This window comes from Metopolophium dirhodum, chromosome 4, assembly GCF_019925205.1.
Source record: "Metopolophium dirhodum isolate CAU chromosome 4, ASM1992520v1, whole genome shotgun sequence".
Classification (NCBI taxonomy): Eukaryota; Metazoa; Arthropoda; class Insecta; order Hemiptera; family Aphididae; genus Metopolophium; species Metopolophium dirhodum.
In genome coordinates, this window is record NC_083563.1 from 36,384,069 (window position 1) to 36,409,707 (window position 25,639).

The 25,639-nt window shown below is 25.7% G+C and overlaps 1 protein-coding gene across 4 annotated transcripts in view; it reads right to left on the reverse strand.

The window, feature by feature from the left end:
- The window catches only part of LOC132942492 (small conductance calcium-activated potassium channel protein 2), a 190,392-nt gene that overhangs the window by 49,737 nt on the left and 115,016 nt on the right, over window positions 1–25,639 (reverse strand). The gene's annotated exons all lie outside the window — the stretch shown is intronic.

Consider the following 25,639-nt stretch of genomic DNA (forward strand, 5'->3'; position numbering starts at 1 on the left):
CACGCCCATTTTGTGCACACATAGTTAAAAATTCGTAAGCATCGTTAATAATAATTGTATAATACTTTGCTTTTTATGTACCTTCTGGACTATTTCCAATAGTATATGAAAAAAAGATCCTGACGTTCAAATGTATTCATCAGAAGAAAAACGAGAAAAATATTATAATGTTATAGTTTATGTCGGTTTATTTATACGGCCATTTATTTTCACTGTAAATTGAACGACATTATGTACGAGCATTTATCAACTTAAACGGTTTTAAATATAATTATTATATGCAGGCAAAGTTCACTTTGAATAATATATTTTCGTTGTTTTAAAGTGAAAAATTGTCAGTGTCATGTGTGCTGAGTGCTAGATGGTGGATGAGATAGGTAGGATAATATTTTATTTTTGTGGTAAAATTAATTTTATACAAAAAAATATGTTGAGTTCAAGAATACAATAACAAGGTATCAAAAAAATAAAATACTGTTTCTTTGAGTTGCTTTTATTTTAGTTTATTCAATTGTTTTTAGTTATGTTTGTAGTTTTTTGTTTAGGTATGATTCGTGTACAAATTAATGTTGAAAAAGTAGTTTTCAATTGATGCAAATACTGAAATACCTATACAATGAATTGTATTTTATTTAGTATTTCAGAATTATTTTAAAACTAAAACCGAAGAAACTGTATATTTGTTTGGTTGTTCTAAATGTATGTTTAATATAATATATATAAATAATATATCGCAATACACGATTAATTTGATTAGGATTGATTAGGATTAATTTGTCCAAAATACGACAGTGAAAAAATGAAATTTTATTGATATAAGTTTATTTCACTTTTATAGGGCCATCAATTCATCATTGGTTAAAACTTTTAACAAAAATCTATTGGCTCGAAGAAAATCTGTTAATGATTACTATTGTTATGATGTCGGTTCATATGGAAAATTAATATAAAATTAACATTACAAAAAATTCTTCATTCAACACAAGCAGGATTGTCATAAAACATGTCATTTGAAATGTTTCATAGTTTTATTTTATTTATGCAACTACTTAAGCCATAACTTAATTAATTAGTTGTTACTTGTTATATAGAAAATACAACAACATTATTAATGAATTTAATTTACTTGAGTAGTTATTATATTGTAGGTTTGAAATTGATAAAAAAAAAATATAATGAGTATATTACGATACTAAGTTTTGTTTTAATGTTTAAAATGTCTTAATATTAATTAATTATTTTCATTGAATATGTAGTAACGTAGTATAATGAAACTTTGTAATTTCGTTTAATGTTAGACACAGATTTTTCAAATAACTGAAACAATAATTAAATTTCGAACGCTATTTGTTTAACTAGAGCCAAAAGAAGAAAATTAAAAAACCACGCACTTAGAAACGATTTCGAGATAATGAAACTGATATTAAAACTCACAACCGAGTCAAAGTAGGTACGAAACTGTGTTGTAACTAACATTAAATTTCTACTCGTATAACAAAAAATTGCAGGCTTTTCGCCGTTTATTTATACTGCCACCGGAACCGTGTTTTATCTTCCACAATATTGCAGTTTTAATAATTTAATCAGTCCAATTTTCTGGAAAACTAATTTAAACTCCTCGCGAAAAACAAAAGTGATAAAAAGCGGAACGCAGTCATCAGGTCGTTATGACATGTACACATCAATCTGGAACCTTGACCCTAAACCGCTGTACGGTAAAAGACCGAAAATTGTCCATTTGTGCATAATGTTACGCATTATTCCACGGCCGTTATGTAGACCTGTAAATTATACAATGTTATAATCATGTGGAATACGGTATAGCCTTCACCCGATTTCCCAGCACGTGGCAACCGAATATTGGAACAACATAAACATAAAAAAAAAATAACATCTGGCTTTTATAAAGCAGAATATAAATATAAATACGTGGTTTGATACATAAACATTACCCGGTGTTTTATTTAGTTCGGTTTTCATTGGTCGAAGTTGTACGTTTCTTTTATCAGCGAATAAAATTATCCAACAATAATTTCAACCTTTTACGCACCGTGTCATTAACTATGTAGGTATTACAGACGTCATACATAATATATATATAGGCTTCACGGAGCGCGTACACGCATAACGTATAACATAATATAGGTATATAGGTATACCTGTACCGCAGTACATAGTATATGCACACGTGATATCACGGACATATATAGCAATAATGGTGTGTTACTCAATATAGTATATGGGCAATACCTACGTTTCCATAATATTATAATATGTTCCACATAATCATTTTTCCCGACGTTTCTTCTCCACTGAAACAGGGGTGGTGCAGGATATAAATCGAATACGTTGTATGGGTGCGGGGCATCGGTACTTATTATGCCGACAGGAACGGATCGAACGGGACGCGGCGGGTAGAGATATATTATAGGCGTTAGGTGCAAATTCAATTTCGATTCCGGTCAATAAAATTACCCTATTATGTACTAAATGAAAATCGGGTATAATTTATTCTTTGGCCGTCCCTATTGATATTGGAATTTATCATAAAAACGTAATACAGATACCTACGTGAATATGTAAACCAACGATGGCCGTCGAAAATGTATCGGACATTATAATAATATTGCATTATTATTATTATTATTATTATTATTATTATAATATAGACTCGCATGTCGGTTTTAATTTCGAATTACGATTTTAATCAATTCATCTATTCCTATACCGAAAAATTATAATAATATGGTAACAAGTTCGATCTTTCCGATAAAATTCTTTTCCTATGAATCGCACCTTTTCATTACCTATAGTTCCTGTGTATCTAAAATATAAAATATTTTAATTTGTATATGTTCGCCTATGATGCATAACACAAATGGATAACGACACAACGATAACTTAGTATTATACATTATATGACTATATTATTATATTATAGAGAAATACTTTCTATAGTGTTCTCGATTATCAAAATGTATATATTACAGGGACGTTTGCTAGGCATTAAAAAATAAATACATTCACAGTAAAAATATGCAATAACTAGATTTATTTTTTAAAATCGCCATAAATCTAATTTTTATACAAGTGTGACGGATTGAATTTCAAAATATATTATTATGTTTGTGGGTTTTCAATTAGTTTAAACAAATTAAAAACTAAGGCCTGTGGATAATTATTATGTTTATGATTGGTCGTAACTCGTAAATAATAAATCAAATAAACGCGTTCGGATAGAGTGCAATACTGAAATTTGATACAAAACATGTTTGCAAAGTTAAAAGTATTTATATGATTTCTAGTATTTAAGTAAAACTTCTGATTATAAAATTTAATCGATTAAATATTAAAATAAAACTATAGTTTGAACAAAAAATTTAATTTATTTTATTGGTGCTCATTGTTTATATTGGTGTATAGTTACAACTTACAATCCAACAATACTAAAAACCTTAAACTATTAAATAATATAATTAATAATACAAATTAGTTAACGGCTTCTAAAATTAAAACTTCTGACTAAAAGTCAGATAATACATAGAATAATAATTGTAAAAATATTTTATATTTCAGTATTTCCTATAAACCAATCTTATGTATTAATATATTATTTAGACTTTGATTATAAATGTATGTACTTCTTTATTATACTTCGTATTTTAATTAAGTTCAATATTACTAATGCTTTGTAATCTGTACTTCGCAATAATATTTTATAATTTTATTTTGGACGATTTTTAATTGTTTTATAAAGTTTTGTTGGTGCATTGCTTTGAACAACATTAACTTGGCTATGACATTACGGTAGATGTTAAACGACGTATTGTGTAGAAATTCTTTGTGATGTAAACTTTTAATAAAGCTTAGAATTAACGTGAATACCAGAGTTCAGAAATAGTCTTGAACTAAGTTTTATTCTTTTCACGATATATTTATTGTATATTCATTAACAAATATTTTGATAACATTGAGAGATTTGATTTTTAAGATTATAAACATATTAATCGGTAAGACTGTTAACAAGCGCCACTGCAGTATGATACTTTTAACATAATCCAGTCCGTATTAATTCTCCGCCCAGTGGTAACACAAATTGTTATAGTAAAATTAACTTATATGTTATAAAAAATATTTTAATTATGATTCTGCAGGATTGTGACTCAGAAAATGATTTAATTATATTATCATAATTGATGGCGGAGGTTAAATCACTCTAGAGTTAATACAGTTAAAGCATTTATGATAAAGATAATGATAGTTATAATTTATAAATTACAAAATGTAAAAATATAATATTAAATGTGGGAAATAAATTAATAAAATCACGATAAGTCTAAGACAATGACACTTTAAAAAAAATAGCCAGCCCAGCCACCTGGGCCAACAGTCCAATGTTGCCTCCCTAAATATGGCCTTAAAAGTTATTATTAGAAATCGAAAATCAATTTTTGATTTTAATTCCTTTTTGTATGTTTTTTTCTCAAAAAATTACGAAATTGCCGTAAACCAATATCAAACAATTGGGTATTGATAAATATTATACTGGTAATGCACGTTTATATTTCTTTTAATTTGTTTTTATAGTTGAAAACAGTTTGTTATTTTTATTTGATTCACCTACATTTATTTTTATTTAGAACAATGTGTCATTATTTGATATTTTCAAATATTTTTATTATTATTTCTTATAAAAACTCTGATGTAGCTTAAAAAAATATTGTTTTAGATTTTTGGGGTAATTTGTGTTAAATATTTTTATAACGTAAAAAAGTACGAAAGTAAATATATATTTAATAAGAAAACAAGGAATTCTTTTGTTTATTAATGATATTTTATAATCGGTTTTTAAATTGTGGTTGTACTAGTTTAATAATATTAAAATGAATATGAAGATATGAACATCAAATAGTAGGGTTAAGCAGAACTACATATTATGTAGTGTTATTATTATGTAGTTCTGCGTAACCCTACTATTTGATGTTCATATCTCCATTGTTTTAATTTTAATTTGAACTCTTCTAAAATCATAATAATTGATAATGAAATGCTTTCATCATAATTTTAAAATAAACAAACATAAAATATAATTGGGTCTATTAAATTCTACAAATGTATGTATGTTTTGAACTATATTACAAGCAATCTTTTTTTTAAACAGTTTCAGTTGTTGGACGGTTTGTTGAAATTCATCGGAAATGAGATGTTTTAAAATAAAGAATAAAATATTATATCTGAAGTATAGCTAACTATTTTAATTCATATACATTTTTTTTTACATTTTTTTTTTTGACGAAATTAATAATTATTGTTGGGGGTACTTACATAATGTTTTAGAGAATACACACAATTATTATCTTTGGTTAATAACTTTATACAATATACACATATAGAGTATAAGGAATAAATTATTAATGAATATTCTATGAATTCACTTAACTACAGTTCAATATTAATATGTCATGTAAAATATAAATATTTAGTTCGCTTTGTCGTGAAGCTTATGTTTAATGCTTTAAACTATAGTAAAATTATAATATATAATATATTATTATAATAATGTACCTACAGTTTACATACTTACATTTGTTTTTTTTTTTAATGAATCAAATATAATTGTAAATGTCAAGATTTTATTCTATCCAAAACATAAAGTGGGTCTTCTATTTTGATATATAACTGTTGTAGTATGATGCTCATTTTTTTGGTGAAATATAAAGTACCTAAATATTTAAAGACGATAAGTTCATTGTCAATCAAAACCGTGGAGTTTTATGTTATGTTCTAAATTTTAGAAAATACCTTCTCTATTTCAGTACAACGTTTGATATAGTGCTCTATTTCTGAGATAATAAAGTTCTATGAAATAAATACATTGAAATAATATACTTCCAAGCACGCGCTGTGGGATGGGTGTAAACTGGAAAGCTTTTAACCACAGATTTGTCAAACTTAAGCAGTGTGTTCAGACTTTCAGAAAGCAGTTTTACAGGTTATACCCATCGATATTTAGCGATAGTATTAAATGCGTGTATATGATGGGGGCCGGGAAGCTTTCCAGGTTACGAGCTTTTAAAACTAAGTTTTGACTTTTACGACAAACCGATAAAGTAGGTAGTGTTATTTTTTGTACATAAATATTGGTTGGTGGAAATGTGAGCATAGAAAATAGCAACATAATCTTTGAAAATATTGTAGGTACATAAAAAGTGTGTAAAATAATAATAAAAACAAAAGACTACCGGTTTATTACTTTTATGTCCTACACTATACAACCTTGCATTGTGTAAGTACATTAAATACGTATATAGATTTGATAAAATTGATTTGTACATTATTATATATTTATACATAATAATATCATGCGTGGATAAAGGAATTTGTTTTTTTTTCTAACGTCTAAGCACACCAAATATTAAATCATAGTCATGGAGAACAAACTAAATTTATTTTTTTTACCAATCGTTGGACTTTTTATTCAAACATGTACTGTTTTCGAGTATATAATATTAAAAAAAAAATTAATATTAGGTACAACTGTACAAGTTATTTATACGGTAATTTGAAAAGAATTAAAAACTATTTTAACTTCACATAAATTATTGTTTAACATTTTTTTTAGTTTCTATTAACGTAATATACATTTTTATGTTTGATAAATTTACTTGGAAAACTTTTAAAAAATATAGTATGTATAAAAATAAAATAGATAATTTGTAATTCAATTGTTTTTAAATATCTCTTCTATTGTTAAATGTCATATCCACAAAAACAAAAGAAATTTTTAACTGCCCTCATTTTAGTCTTCGGTTGATATATGTACCTATTGTTGTTGTTTGTGCAGTTCCTATAAAACCTCCACATAAATAATGCAGAATTTGGTCAACGGTGCTTGTCAGATATTGACTGAAGTTTCTAGCAAACAGCAGTCTGTTCAGAAAAACTTTAACAACCTTTGTAATGGCAAAAGAGGTAACGTTTGGACAAGAAAATATTTTAAAGGTAAGGACGTTAGGGGGAAATTTTCCAAACAAAAGTTTTACGGTACTATGAATAACAACTATCAAAAGAAAATGATGTTTTTAAAATCTATGCATATTATACTTATAACTTTGTTCAAGCACGCAGATAGAAGTACAAACGTTTCCATTTTAACATAAATATAATAAACAAACTGAATACTTATATAGTTATATGCAAAGTTAATATATTATTATTATATTAAATTATTAAAAATTAAAATAAACAAAGTAAATAGGTATAATTTTTAAGTTAATTGTTATAAATGCTTTAGATTATCTTTTTATTTTTATTTCAGAAGTAGGTAAATTCCTAGGTATAATTTTTTTTTTTAGAGAATTATTAATACCAAGATTATTATTGATACATTGATCAATTTAAGTGTATGAAAATGGTTTTAAAATAAATAAATAATCGAAAACAATGTACGAAAAAAACAACAAAAATATAAAATACACATAGAAAGTTGACAATCTATTAAAAGTCAAAACTTCAAAAATATAAAACCGTATTGTTATTATTGTCTTATTGACCATCAAAAACCATGAAAGATATCAGAAGTTAGATCGTATCTCAAAGGTATCATTAAGCAATTCACCGAAGCATACCAAGATTGTTGAAATATTATATTGGTACCTACTGTAAATATATTATTAAAACTATTCATACATATTTTAGATTCTAAGTGGAATGATGAATATATTGATTTTACATTAATGTGTGTTTTTTTTTGTGTCTGTACACGATAATTAATCGAAATAATGCTTCAATTTTAAACTTCAGTATCTTGTTCGATGGAAAAGTGAATATTGTTGGTGCATCGAGGAGGTTAAAATTTAAAATTCCCAATAGTTTTTAATAGCGCCGGGAAAAACAACAGAACAGTTAAAGAAAAACGGGAATTTTTACGTAAAATCGGTTTTCCACAAAATCGATTTTGGTTTTTGGTGTAACTCTAAAACCAATGAACGTATATACATGAAATTTTCACTGGTCGTTTATATTTGCATTTTCAATACACGATAATATTTTCAAAATATTTTGATTAGTTTCGAACTGTTTAGGAACATTTTCTGTTTCCAATTTTATTAGTCTTTTTTTCTATGAATGTCAATAAAACTTTATTTGTTGGGTAAAAAATCTTGAAAATTTAATACAAGGCTCCTAATACATTGTTACAATGCCATTTGAAAAATATTAAAAATCCTTAGTCACAGTTTTTTTTTTATAAGCATTTAAAAGGAAAAATCACGAAAATTAGCGAATTATTTTGAGTTGAGAATTCATAAACATTTTTCTTTTTAAATCTAAGATTTGAAAATGTAATACAATGTTATTCGTAAGTTTGTCTACCTTCATCAAAACAAATTAAATTTTTATGAGCGTTTGAAGTTCATATTTTTACAATATTGGATATTCACTCGATTTCTCATGTAGCGGTTTTGTTATTTTATTGTTATTCAAAAACGAATAACTGTTGGTACATAACAATTTTACTGAATGTAAAAATTTTATATTTTTATTTTCTATACACCATAAAATTTTGACTCTTTTTGAGCTATTTACGGACATTGTCAGTTTTAAATTTTTTTAGTTTTTTTTTCTATAAATATCAATAAAATTTTATTTGTTGGGTAAAATAGCGCGAAAATTTAATGCAAGGCTCCTTATATATTATTACAATAGCAGTTGAAAAATATTAAAAATACAAAGGCACAATTTCAAGTTCAAATTTTGACAAAATATATGAAATTTAAAATTTAATAATTATTTTGTAGTTAAAAATGTATAAAATGTTCAAATTTTATATCTAAGGTTTGAAAATTTAAAACAATGTTTCACGTAAATAGGTTATATATAAATTACTTTATTCACAATAATATCATCAAATATTTTAGTAATACCATAGGCTGACTGACCGTTTTCGCTCAGAATTGTTTTTCTTATACAATGATATTATATCATTGAATTCAAATTTAACACCATCCATTACAGCGACCCACTTGTAATCTACTGTACAGCAGAGTGACATCCACTTACCCACCTTTGTTTCTTGGTTTTAGAAATTTTTTTTATTAAACGATACCATAAGTATATTATAGTTTATATTCAAAACATATTATTTATTTTCATCCATGTAAATTACCTACTTTTTGAACTTTTTACCTACTTTATTAATTGTTACATAAATAATATATTTTACCTATTGATATTGGGAATGTTATATTTTGGTTAATTTATGATTAACAATAGAAGTTTAGACATAACTGCATACTTTTTAATGCTGTAATAGGAGTGAGTACGTAATAACGATGCAATAACTTAATTTTAATTTTTTGTGTAACTATCTTTTTTGGTTTGCATAGAGTGCTTCAAAAGTTTCATTTGGACATAGGACATAGTACATTTTATACAGATATTTTAATATTTTATATTATATACCTACTTTAGAAATCATTTTAAAATTTATTGTTTTACTATTTACTGACAAGTGTGAAACACGATACAATAACTACGAAATATGGGAAAAGTTATACAGACCGGATGTAAACCACTCGTATCTCTTCGTTTATGTACTTAAGCTCCAGGTATAATAGTGATGTGTTGTGATATTATATTAAAAAAAAAAATATATAAATCATCACATTAAAAAATAAAATTTGCTACACTGCTTCAAAAGTTTTAATCAGATTCACCTACCGATGGAGATTTGATTTTAGTTGGTATATAGGTACTTACCTATAAATAGTTTATTTATTAATTATTTAATTAGATTCTTTAATCAAAAGGAACAACTATTAACGATTGAACTATTTTAAAGAACTATCATCAAGTGTGGTTTTAAATAATGAGTGGAATACCTTATATTTTAAAATTTAATCTCAAACATAATCAATTGATTTTTATAATATAAATAATATAATATAATCTAATAAATTTAATTTCATACATATTTAGCTTGAAAAGATAAATGTGTTTATATCACACTTTAATAATTAGTAGTGTATAAATACAATATCATACATTCACAAATTATTCAACTCAGACAGGACTGAAAATATATTAAAATACTCGAAATCTGTTGTTTTTATTTACTTTAAATTAAGTACATAACAATATATGGTGTCTTTTTAGACAAATTTTGTCTTACATTGATCTAATCGGATTATTTAGGTAGTATTACTATTTAAATTAAGTGATTACATGAATATTATTATTTCTATACAATGATGTCGAATTGGATTTAGTTTGAAGTCGCTGTTATATATTTTCAAAAGTGAACCAATAATCTTTTTTCCCGTTTAGATTTCACTTTCTGTTATTCTATTTTATTTTAAAATTAACGAGAACCGGATGTTTAGGAAAACGTATATTTTATGTGCAGAAGAATTGATGCATTTTTAATTGGCGGTTTTTCCTCAACTCCTCCTGACCGGAAAGAACTTTTACCACATTCGACTACGAGAAGAATCGGAGGAGGAGATAAAGCCACGATTTCGAGTAATAATAAAAACAAGAACCCATAGAGATACATTATTAGATAGATATATGGTATGTATAGTATTATACCCCGGAGGCTGTGAGATGGAAAATATGTGGGTAAAACAAAGCGTGTGTATATTTTTGACCGGTAACGGATCTGCTTTTCCGGGCCAACGAAACTCTGGTTTACAGTAGTAAAATGGGTGAAATAAATGTGCAAGTATCCTGAATCCATCCGGTTATGGTGCGGTTTGACACAGAAATAAAGGGAACTTCCCACCTATAAGAAATAAATTGCTCCCTTTGTATGCATAAAATTCAATGAAAATATTTTTACGCAAAATAAACAATACAGGCGCAGAGCGTAATTTCCCCGTGCTATAGACTATAGAGTTCTATTGAAATACATTTTTGATTGATAAAAAATAGCACATGATTGTTACCATAACGATAGGGTAATACAAAATGTTTCGGTATATTAATATTTCGTACTAAAGCGTGGTTAATTTAAATCAAATAATTTTAGGTTGTATTGATAACATTAGTTTCTATAGTAAAGTAGGCTATAGTTAAAATATTAATCTTACCAAAATTATTTAATTTACCCTGTTTTAAGGCAGTGTTAAGAATGTACGTCTAACGCGGGTGTATAATTTACACGTCTCGTTAGATTCATGGATGCATGACCATGTGTACATTTTGTTTAAAAATTTACGTACTAACTACTGTAATGTTTTTGACGTGTAAAAGTTTCTGAAATATTTTGTTGATACATCAAAATTTCAAAAATTATAGTTCACTGCCAGTTGCATACAAAGTTAATTTATGAACTGAGTCAAGTCTGATGACTGACATAATGACATGAGCAAAATAAATTTGAAAACTGAATGACTAATTATAGGAAATTGACTATTATAACTACCCCTACTTTTAACTCCAATAAATTAATCTTTTTTGTTAAAATGAATTGATTGAAATAGTTTACATTGTTTCAAAAGAAAGTTGAATTCATAAAAAAAAATATTATTGAAAATATATATTTTGTAATATTTTGTTAATTATGTGTTTTTTTTTTCGAATAATGTATAAAATCATTGTGCATCAATATTAATAATATATCATACAAAAAAGTACAATGATATAATATAATGAGGGGAGTGTCTATCCAGTGGTAGAGCCCTAACGTGTTTATGCTATTTTTTTCAAAAATATTTTATTATTAATATGCATAATATGATTTACACAAGCAAAATGGATATTACCTATATAGTATATACATATGCAGCTTATGAAATATAATAAGACCGAGACAATGTATCGTTTTTGTTTTTATTAGTTTTCGTGAATTTAACTTTTTCTGGGATTAAATAAATTGGGCACTTATTTTATTATAATAAAAGAAGACCGATATCGAAAAATTATAAAAGAAATTCCTATCGTTTAAAAGTGTTGTTGAGAATAATAATTATTACTAATTAAATTAATGGATTTTATTGTATACCTAGGTACCTACGTTTAATTGTAATCTAATACAATTTGTAAAAGTGAATCACAAATTACAATGATTGTTATATGTTCAAATTTGAAATGTTCAATATAATATAAGAATAAAACTATCGCAAATTACCTATATTATCTTGTTGCAATTCAGCCGTATATTGTATGAATAAAAAGTTAAATTTTACCAATTGGATACTCAGAGGAAGTTTTCATGGAACTTCAAATATCCTCAAACTCTAATACCACACGCATTAAATAAAAACATGGTTTGAATAAAGTAATTCTACAAATCCAGGAAACAAATTAGTATATTTTTTGTGGATGTATTGAATTCACATACCGGATTCGTTCTGCGCAATGTGAGTTATGTCAATATCAAGAATTAACATAATTTAACAGTATTGAATATATTTTTTCAAACCATTTTAAAGGAACGGATGATTATAATAATATTATGATTCGAAATATTAACCTATATTATGATAGAAATCGTCCCTGATGCAACATTTTTGAAATTTTAGCTTCAACTTAAAAAGTGTATAAAAATTACACGAATAAAGAATTTAAAATTTTCTAAATAAATGCCGAGGATTCTCAAAAGAGTATTTAAGGTATTCCAAGACTTGTTTATTTTATTAAATTAAAAAAAAATATATCATCATATTAATTTATCGATACTAATATTTCAATGTATTAAAAATTATTTATAGGTTTATACTGTAAATCAAAACATTTATAATTCTGCATGTTATTAATGGTTCGTATTTAATGAATAAAAATATAGGTATTAATAATGATTGTATATGGGAATAATAACGAGCTATGGTAATAATGTGTGCATTTATGTCATTGTAGTTACAAATTCATAACCAAAGCAATTAATATATTGATGTTTAAAAGTACCTAATAGCTTATAGTTGTATTTTAATGGATTTGAAAATACATTTTTTTTTCAGTCATTATTAGTAATAACTTATCATATTGATACCTATATTGAATTGTAAGATATAAGTATGTAGCTGTATAAGTAACCTATTATTAAATGTACAAAAACATGTGTACCTAATACAATTCTTTGAATGAAAATAAATATATTATTTTAGTATTAAGCTAATGTTTAATTAGCACAATGTTTGATCAAATAGCTAGGTAGACAATTTAATTTTCTAACATAAGTTATTCATAAAGATACATTTTTATAAGCGTTTAAATTTCATCAAAATAAGAAAAAAACATTCTTAATTTTAATAACTTGGTCTTGACAATTCAATATAATCCTTATCAGTTGTTATTACTACTTGCAGAAGCATAGTAAGACATAATATGCACTACTTTTTTTAGATATTTCAAGTTCAAATTTTTATGAAATTGTATATTTAAACGAATACGATAGAAAAATCAGCTGATTCGTAGACCAGTATGGTGGGAGAGGGGGGGATGGTGTCTCGAAAATCAACTGATTTTAGCGCCTCAGCCACCAACACTAAATGGTTTAAAATAATTAAATTATGTTATAAGAAACTCGGCTGATGAAAATTCAAATTCTAACGTGCAAAAAACAATAAAATTATATAAATATAAAATTGTTTATAAATTGTTTAGTTTATATGATTTATAACTGTTTTTTACACGTTAGTATCGGAATTTTCTACAACATCATATTTTAATTATTTCAGTCAGTTGATTTTTGAGACACTCCCTCCCCTCCGAGCTAGTCTACAAATCAGCCGAATTCTATAAGCTATACAAATTTCAAGGAAGGTAAAAAAGTTGAGGTCAAACCGTCAGTAGCTCCTAGACTATTATTTTGTGAACCAATATAAACTGATAACACAGCCGGTTTTTCTGTGAACAATGGAATGAAACACTCATAATCAAACAAAGCGATATCGGGTAACATGTTCTTATCATAGACCCAAGATCAACTATAACAATAAAGGTCCCAGGTGGGATTAATTTTGACTAATATTTGAACTTAAGAATACAGTAAATTATCATTTAAATTTTAACTAGGTATTATTCTTAGCGAAACTAGCTTTTTGTTTCAATAGCGTCTATTATATTAGAAGAAGGTAGGTAATCAATTAATAATTTTTATTCTATGCACATATATTTATAGCTAACCATTAAATTGTAATGTAAAACTTAAATTGTATAATGTTAATTAATGTCTAATAAAATTTTAGATGATTCTTAGACAGCAAAAATGACTATAATATACTGAGAAAGATTTAAGACCTGCAATAATATTTAAAACGTAATTATTTTAACTCAATATTTTTACCTATGTTTGAGTTAGGTACTCTTTCGTTCGTTATTTTATAATTCAATATTTTATTTTCTAGTGTACTATTTATACACTTATTGTTATAAAAATTCAATTTTCATCAGGATTTAAATGAATAAATATAATTGTTTTACAATATTCAATCTTAACATCTCATAAAAACTAACATTGTTCGTCGAAATGCTAATGCGGTCAAGACGTTTATTGAGTAGCGTAAAACCATAAATAATTGATTTAAATTGATTTTTCTAATGCAATGCGTGTACGTTTCCACACTCTTTTTCTCTTATTATTTATTCATTTCTAAAATACAAAATCGTTAGTTAATTTGGTGATTTATAAAATTCAATAGAAACTAAATAATTAAAAACCAAATAAGGCTTATGTTGAATAGTTCGACTAATACGATTTTTCAAATGTAAATTTAAAAAAAATTTTTTTATTACCTGGTATAGAACCAGTATTTACCCAGTATTTTAACCAGTATTTACCTAGGTAAATGGAAATATACTTATAATTATAATGTTAACATTCTATTGCAGGTTTAATATTTAAAAAAATTTTTATTCATTTTTATAGTATGTTAGGACAATGTATGGTAATTTTTTTCAATCAACTTATTTTAAGTGAGCTATTTTTAATCGTTTTCATTTTGTTTATCTTAATTATACTGAAATATATACAACATTACATTTACTCATTACTGTTATAATATTGTATACTTATTTATTTTTGTAATATTATCACATATATATTAACCTTAAATATACGGTTGGTGTGCAATTATGACAACATCAATAGTACTGATTTGTATGGGATTTAAATTATTATTTTTATTGTGTTTTAATAAAAATAATAATAAATCAATTTATTGGATTTAATATATAGTTAGTAGTTTGGTATACTTAAAACCAAACATTTCCCAATGGAATTTTACTCTAAATAATTGAGTAATAGATGTTTTTTTAATTAAAGTAAACGATAAATCGTTATTGTTATATATTGCGTCATGACTGAAATACGTGTAAGCTTGATTTAAGCAAAAACGATGAGCTATTTATGTAAGATGACAATGTGTCTTAGTTTCCTGGACAGCTACAGCTGCTAAATAAGGTAGGTACCCTGTTCTGCTGTCTTGTGATACGCAATATACTGACAATCGGTTTCTCATGGAAATTCTGTGAGTAAATTTTGATAAATAATACCCAAGGTTTTTGAAAGCCCTAATTAATTTATATTCTTATCATTATTTAAAACGATTTTTCATTGCAGTTTGTATTGAAGTGTTCCGGCAGTATTACACGCGGTATGTGAATCATTAATTACTCTGTACTTTTAATTAAATATTCCGTATTCGCGTAGCTATAAATAAAGTAAAACAAACTTAATCTATAATAATTTCTAGTGTTTAAAAATGGTATGTCCATAATACATGAGTACAAGAAACTCTAAATAATTAACAATACTTATGAACTATGTATTGTTAATTATTTAGAGTTCCTTGTATTCATGTATTATTACAGAACTTGTACCCAATTAAAATAATTTTAATTATTGAAACTATTGGGACCTGAAATACCTATATAATAAATAAATATATTAAAGCCGTACTTAATTAATAGTTTAATATTCAGAAATAATTTTCTAAAGCTATTTTAATGTAAGTTACGTGAGCTAAAATACCTTTGAGCTTGTTCGAGAATATAATAAGTTATTGTATTCATATTTACAGTGTGATCAACATTTAGGAAAAAATTTAAAAACACAAATTGAATCGAGCTTAAGAAAACAACAGTTATTATTATTTATTAGTTAAAAAAAATATATGTTTGTTATAAACGTTTAAAGAAATATTCCGAAGATAATTTGTTTTGCCCTAAATTATTTTATATTTTGAAAATATAATAGTAATTTAAACACTGGGAGGTTGTGTACTTATACTTAATTTTTTTTTTTTATTAAGTTAAGTTTTCTACTCATGTATGGTCATTACTTATTACTTATTAGGCTTGTAGGTTATTTTGAAGTTATTTAACCATGGGGGAGGGCACGGTTGGTTAGAACACGTGTATATATGTAGGATTCGTCATTAAAACACGGGTGATCACCCATCCGGGAACTAGTGACACTACCTGATGCTTGACATCAGAACACGTTTATGACTGAAGCTAACCACCGTGCCACACCAGGCCACTTATAATAAATTCATATTGTGATAATTATTTTATTCTTAGTTGGATTGAGTAATTATATTTATTTTCAATAAAAGTTTAAAAATATTAAACTTTTAGATTTATTGTATATTATCATCTTTATATTGTATAACATATACAATTATACAATATATTATACTAAATGATATTATACATTTGGAGCAAAATTTTTATAATATTATATTTTGTTGTATACAAAATATAAAATAAGATCCTAAATATAACTTATATACTTAATTATACACGAGAAATATTAAAAAAAAATGTATAATATACTATATTGTATAGAATACAAAAATAATCATAACTTAAAAAAAATATTAATTACTTTTTTATTTAATACACATAATATCATAATATCATTATAAGATTAATGATATTATCATAGCATTTTAAGTTTACTACGCACGAGTACCTATGTATATTTTAATTAGTTAATTTTGTTAATAATTTGTATAGCTTCTATTTTTAATCTCGTAAGTGCAATTCCAGGAGATTTTATGCGAAAAGTATTAAAGTCTTTAGTAACGGGTCCTCGCGTGACGTACATAGCGTTGTGTTTTCAAAGATCCATCAATCAGACTCCAGAATGGCTTTTCCGTAGTCCCAACAAAAAATTAAAGGAATGGTATCATAGTACCTGTGGAATATACCTCCCATGTTCAGAAGATATAAATGGTTTTATCCATTTCCTGAATACCTCAGTCGTTAGACGAAGTTGCATTTCAGAAAAGCAAAATTATAATATAAAAACCAAAAAAAGAGATTTGTGACAAATTGGATACTTTAGAAGAGTACAGAAAAACTTCCATTATCGTTAACCAAAGACAAGGTAGTGAAATTACAGTGAAGATTCAAAAGAAATAATATTTCGACCCCCATGGAATAATTACAAATTATAATAATAAACATAAAAAAGATCTCTGATATGAATGTACCTACTTAAAAATAATTAATACTTCAGTGGAAAAAAGTAACAACATAATAATAATTGTAAATAAAAATAAAATTATAATTATTTTAAATTAGATACCTATGTTATGATTTAATAATTAAGGTGAAATGTTAAGCCCGAACATTTTAAGTGTTTAACTATTTTATTACTTGAAATATGTATATTAAATATTGTATTATAACAAATCGTTCTTTATTGAAATCACAATAATTGTTTTCCAGCAAAAAAAAAGTAGTTTTTGAGCATAATATTACCTAACGTCTAACGTACCATAACCATAACGTTGCCATAGGAACTCTACAAAACATAGTAAGATAATTAATTGTGAAATATCTATGAATTCGAGTTCTTGTAACAACAAAAAAAGATCAACATTTAAAGATGCAATAGTTAAATAGCTCAGGTCTATAATATTGAAAACAAATGAAGATTTAACAAAAACCAAAAAAATACGTCATTAGATAATTTTCAAGTTATATATATATTTATCATGTATAATATAAACGAATATATTTATCATATATGAATGTGTATGTATGTATATCCTGCAATAAATATAAATTGTTTTTTTATACAGTATCGAATTTAAACGAAAAACGATAATTCAATGTATTAAAAAAATATTTTTGTTATAAACTTCCTAAACAACTTTAAAACTTCAGGTAATATATTGTTTTAGCAAGCTGCTAACTGTTTTATAAATCAAGATTTATTTTTTTAAAGCTCATTATTTGTAAAGAAAATACAAAGTGAAAATATTTCTAAATATATTATATTTATAATAAATATAATAAGTTTTGCTCTCGGTAAAACATACCGTTCGAAAGTTTTTATTCTTATTTTTATTATTTATTATTATTGAAAAATTTTTGAAAGTGTTGTTCAAAATATACCAAGTATCTTATTTTATATCGAAAGCAATACACTTGACGTCATTTACTACTTTCCGATAGTTCGAAATGCACTAAAAGTAGCACATTGACAGTATTAGGTGAAATAAGAATAGATAACGTTTCAATTTTTTTTTTATCCAAGCTCCCATTTTTATCATTTCAATTTTAAAATACGGTGAACTACAAATTTATTAATGTTGAAATTATATTACTTAAAAAACTGAGCGGGACTATTATACAAACGAAGCTCCTGTAGAAACTCCAGACATAATTCTCATTACTATTTTTTAGGAAAGTCCTTAAAATCTAGCCTAAAAAATAAACTCCTATACTATATAAAATCCTTCTTAAGCCGGTATTCAATGAATACTGATAAAATATAAAGTTTCAAATCAATATCATTACATATTATGGTTACAAATGTTCCATTTTATGACTCAAATCATTCCCTCCACTAGTACTTAAAAATTCAAATAATCTCAGAAGTAGTGACATCTACAAACAAACTGTTTCGCTCCCACGTGAAAATAATTCAAATCCACTGATTGACCAAGCACTTGCTCTTGACAACAAAGTTATCCCAGACAATTCTCCAAGAAAGCTAAAGAAAAACCTGTGTAGAATTTTATTATCATAAAAAAAATTGACCAAACAAATATATTATTTATTTATATATATACATCAAGTCTATTGCTGAGTAATCCCTTAGATCTATTCTTTTTCATGTTGGTGTAAAAATAACTAACTATATGGTCACATATTATACTTATTGTAAATACATTTAATAGATTGTATTTTTTTCTAATAAATGTTAAAAAAAGGAATTCAGTGCCTATAGTGCATAATATGTATTCATATATTTATTTAATTGAAACAACACTGAAGTTGTTTTATATTTTAATTTATATACTATATCTGATAATTAATTAAGTACCAATTATCTTAATATAATACAATTATAAACTATCCGATACTAAATATTTTATTAGTAAAGATTTTTTATCAGTTTATTACTTTAAAATGTTAACTTTCCAAGTTGTGAATACATTAAATTTCATATGTATACGAAATTGCATTAGTTGTAAGAAAACACAAATAGGTAATTCAAATATTAAACTAAATTTACGTGTATTTCTGTTATTTTTTAAGATGTTAATTATTTTAATTTTTAAATATAAGTTTTTGTATTGGTTGGTTTTTTTAATGATACATTTAATATCTAGATGATGTAAGCACATTAAAAGCAAACTTCTTGTTTTCTTATTTTAAAATGTCTTTATATTACCTACCTAAATCTTATAAATAATAAAACTATTTTTATTCTACACGTGTAGTACATATATAACTTAACATTACTTTTTTAAATTGTTATATTATACTTTAAAAAAAAATAAAACTGACACTAGTTCGTGATAAACATGAAGATTTTTTTATGTATATTTACGATAAAAAAAGTAACAAAGAAAGCCATTTAGATAAATTCTACAGTATTTTACTTATGGTTATATGGTATTTAGTATTATTAATGTAAAAATTATATATATATATTTAGACCATGTAATATTATAATACATGAATATTAATATATCATTATTTTATCTGGAAAAAAACCTATATTTCAGCATTATTCTGTAAGCTTTTAAAAATGCACTTATTTATTTAATGGAATATAGATAAATTATTCAAATTAACAGATGGCACCTATAACAAGTAATATAGGCTAAGATCACTTATTTCAATTAGAAATAGGCAACTAATAAGAAGTACTTATGTAAAATACTAAAATGAACTTCGTATTCAGAAATGGGAGAAAGAAGGGTCTAAATATTACTCAAAATATTCACCCGGGAGAGTTTACTATAGTCTTAAAAATCGGAAGAGTTTACCATCCAATCGGGATAGTTTACCGCTACCCTAATTTAGACCCTTCTTTCTCCCATTTCTGAATACGAAGTTCATTTTAGTATTTTGGGCGGTGGTAAATTCTCCCGATTGTATGGTAAACTCTCCTGAATTTTAAGACTAGTGAACTCTCCCGATGGTAAACTCTCCCGGGTCAATATTTTGTTTATCTGAAGGAAATGTGTAAACTCTCCCGAGTCAACTTTGTGTTTACCTGAAGGAAATATGTAAACCCTCCCGGGTCAACATTATGTTTACCTGAAGGAAATGTGTAAACTCTCCCGAGGTTAGGTTTTAAATGTTATTGGTACCCTATAAATTGGCTACACTGCAGAGATTGTGATTATCATTTTAAATTTTTATTATCAATTGTATTACCGTTAACCTGTATTTGTTATAATGTTATTTAAATATTTAAATATTTAATTACCATTAACCTATATTTATTGACCGATATTGACTTTAATGGCTCAACAAAGTTTTATGTATGTTTTAAGTCAACGGAACAAAGAAGTGTTGATTATGTCCTCATTTATTTTTCATTAACAATCAACACTATAATCGAGTATAGTGAAGTCAAATGGAAATGTAGTGTGAATAAATGCACAGCACTTATATATAATATTCACATTATGCGAAGAAATTGAAATTGTCAATGTAGAAGACGTTATTAGTTATACCGATGCAAGCAAAAAGTAGAATAGAGAATAAGTAAAAACAATTACATTATTACACATTTACACATAATCATAATCATATTACACATTAGGTATCAGACATAATATTATTATAACTTAAGAGTAAGCAAGTCTACATTTTTAACAAAACTTACTAATGATAAAATAAATAATAAGTGATAACAACGTATGATAACAGGCGACGGACTGAATTATTTTAGTTTAGTAGTACTGAAGTAGACCCGGGAGAGTTTACCATCGGGAGAGTTTACATGTCATTAAAATCGGGAGAATTTACAATCGCCCCTAAATTAGCTAACAACTTAGAACAAAGTTATGATCTTCATAACGAGTGCCTAGCATACCTAGAAAATATATGAAATGGATTTGAATGGAGCATAGGACGAGAGGGGACTTTGATTATGGTTTAGGTTGAACTTATCTGATATTTATTTTTATTTATATTGTTTTTCAATACCCAAGTATTAATATAAGATATGTATTGAAATATTTTTCTGCTGTAGTTATATTCACAAATACAAATTATGCGAAATATTATTGTACGTAATCAATATAATATTATTTGCAATTTTTTGTATACATTTTATGTTATAGTAAATTTATTAACTGAAGCTTTACTATTTTCGTTTTTTGTAGCTAGGTACATATTGGCAGCAAAGCAACTAAAAAGGCAAAATGTCTCAAATAGTACACCATTACAAACGGAATTTTAGTTTCGTTGAAAAATGTCCCATATTGATCTCCGTCGGCAACTAAACATTTTCCATCATCCCCTATTGTTACTAAAAGATCGATTCGTAAAATGTTGAAATATATTACCTATGTCTACAATCGAGATATCTTGTCACTACTCTAATCGTGTCGCAAGGTGGTAATGCCTAGCTTATTTATAGTGACAGCACCGTGACGAATGTTATGCTCATAGAATCTCAACCAATCGATCTACCTAAACCGACCTTTCGCATTGGTAGTGACATTGAGCTAATTCGCACACGCCTGAATATAAATAATAAATTCACGTATGTAAATACTTTTCTATTCCTGCATTATTTTAAAGAACGAGGGGACTTTTAATCGAACGGTTGTACATGAACTATAATGTAATTTGTTAGCTACCTAATTATTTATTAGTTTAAGTGTTCTAAACACCTATAGAAGATCATTAACATGTTTGTTTATCAACATTTAATATGAAATGAGAAGTAGAACACTCAAAAACATAACTCATTAATTAACCAATATTTAATTACGCGTAGCTGAGTAACAATGTGCTGTGTAATGTACTGTATTATAATAGGTAACTATATTGTATATTTATACAAAAATAACGTGGATATAGATTATATTATTAATCTCTTTGTAATTTTTAAATGTTTCCCCAGAATAACCTACATTAATAAATACCTAATATGTGAAACATCGTATTTACTATTTCGTGAACACTTACATAAAATAATGCATGATATATATTATTAAAATATATTAATATGAATAATACCTAATAACAGAGAACCCGTGGGCAATAGGCATGTTATACAAACATTAAATTAAATTTTGCATTTTAATGTGAGTGTACAATATTTATTTGTGGTATTGTGGTATTAACTATTCAAGAAAAGAAAAATACCAGGAAACTCGCTTTGCTAAGACGGTTAAAAAGAATATTTTATTGATGGTAAAGAATTAAGTCGGTTTTGTAGTAAATAGGTATAATGAATAAAATCCGGAGAACTGCTGTATAATAGTTGTCTAGTGTTCCTATCTCTCCAGTTCCTTGAAAATTAAAAAAAAATTGATTTCTAGAGGACATCGTCTGTTGGTTTCTATTTCTAAGGATATTTGATACTCTATTAATATTTATATCAAGAACTATTAGAAGTGATTTTAAGTCTTAACGAAAATAATTGTTCTATTTATTTTGTTATAGGATAATATATACTATTCATCATGTATTTGTTTATGAGGTTTAACTTATTTAAATTAATAATTTCATAGGCACATCGTACATATTTATCTACCTAATAATTTATTTTGTAGTTAATATTGTATATCACATATTACCCCAAGATTTTAATTTTAAATGCTTATAAAACAAAATAATGAAAACCAGTTATTGATATTTCAGTTTTTAACGTAGCAATGATTTTATTGGTTTTAGAACGATATCAGTTTTTTGTTTGTATATCTATCATCACCTCTGGAGCAGTAAAACGGTAAAAGATGTTCAGCTTTGTCACCTTCTGGTTAGGTACTATGGAGCCAGAAGTAAAAATTTGCCAGTACTTTCCAAAATAATTGAGAAAAACGGGAATTTCCAAGTAAAACAAGTTTCTGCTATTTATTTTTGATTGTATTTCCGAAATGGTAAAGACTTGCAATTTTCATTAAATATTTATATTAGCACCCCGATATCCATCATTTGCAAATTTCCCTTTCATCTGTATCCTTAATAAAATTTGAGTACATTTTATGTGGTACGCTTAAAATCACTATTATTTGTTAGGTAGTTATAGCAATCCTTCATATATCCCTTTTTGTGAGTTGGACATATCACATAGCCTTCTCCAGAAACATTTTCCATTTCTCATACTTTGATAATTATTTTCTATGGGCTTTTCGTTGTATTAATTATTTCCCTCCATTCTTTAACAATTTTTATAGGACTTAGTCTATACAACGTACATATAAACGCATACCTATACATCAAGCATTAAATCTTTGAACTAAAACTGAAAATAGTAACATATTGATTTTAATACAAATATGAAATAAATTTGACTTGAACATTAGTACCTATCAGTGTGGTACTAAGGTTATCATTAAAATATATGCTCAATTATTATGGATGGATAAATAAATTTTAAAATAAAATGACGTAAACAAGATTTCAATCAGCTATATATTATATTGACGTAAATATAATAAAACTAAACGTGAAGGGTGTTAGCAGCAGAAGTAAGCGGAGTGCATGAAAAATTGCTTTACTCCAAAATCCAAATTGAAATAGGAGGCTAATACTGTGTAATAACTGGTGAACTGGAAATATTTCAAGAATTTGATTTAAGTTATTGGAAAGAATATGAAATTGGAAATAAATGGCGTTTACAAGCTAAGTTTTTGTTTTTCACTAACTTATTTTTAAAAGTTTACAGTGCCCAAAATTTAACGAAAATACTTTTATAAAATATGTGAATTGTTTATACTTTATTCCGTGAAACGTATTCCACTATTTTTCATGAGGTTCAACATGTTGCGTTTGAATATTATAATTCTAGTTTTATATTTTAAGTATTATGATTCGTTTGATTACAATTGTATTTACAATCTACATAGGTCGTGCATATTGCATATTATCATAGTACTTTAGCAGTTTAGCGTAGTAAAACGTTTAACTTAAAACAATTATAATTACTTAATTTGATTCGTTTACCGGAGCACAATACTTTTTCAACTATTTGAAACTAAAATAAAAATATTAATGTTTTAAGGAATCAATGCGTTTTTATGTTCAAGTAGGTAATGTGAAGAACTAATTAATTTTACAATTCTATTATCCGTTTAATTTGTTCAATTCTCATTTGAACCGAGTTACCACTCACCCGCTATCATTTTGTCCCTCTTTATCTTTAAAATAAGCTCAGTAGTCTGTATTATGTTACACGGTTTCCCATTCATCAATAGCTGTTGAACTGCAACTTGATTCGTTGTTATATTATTATATTAATAAAGGTCTACTACTGTGCTTTTGGGTTTTCATTGATTTTCCTAACAAGCTTTCATGATTTATGGCTTTAATGTCTCATATAAAATTATTTTATCGATATTTGTCAATAATATTGTCTTACAGTTTAATTATTTACATAACATTGATATTTTTTGTTAACAAGTACTTGTATAACGTTATGCAATTTAGTTACAAATTGTTTGTATACCTAATTCAAAATTAAAGAATGAAACTACGTTTTTAATACTTATTTTGACAAGTGGTTTTAAATAATTATTCTATACCTACAATAAATTTATAAGGCTTTGTATAAAGTGTAGGTACTTGGTATTTACAGTTTTATAATTTTAATTAGATATTTATTGTTTTTGTGATGAGAATATAATAAGACAACTTTACGATTACATTATATAATAAGTAGAATTCGTATTATCAATGTAATTATCAATGTATTTTTATTTTTATCAGATTTTTATGGATTTCATCTATTTCAGAATAGTAAATATATAATCCGATTTTTTACTATAAATTGACTTTGTTGACTTTTAAAATAATTGGTTACATAAATTATAATCATTTTTCCTTTTCATTTAAAATCTTGTATATTTAAAAATGTTTGTTTTGTTTGGTATGGATTATTTTTATAACTATTTTAAGTATAATTATTAGTAATGACTATTATAGAGGTGTTATATTATGTATTTGTCACAACCCTAAAACTAATATTTATACAAAAATATATTATGTAATGGTATTTTGTTATGTACTTATTCATTTTATTGGCAATATTTTATTGTGTTTGCGAAAAAAATTATACATTATATAATATTATGTAGTTTTTCTTTGAATCCGTAGTTGAAACCTTATTAATATATTTTCTTTTTAATTTAGTTTTTGAAATATATGTATAATTGTCAATTGTTACAATTATATAATATGTATAGTTGAAGTATAGGTATTCAGT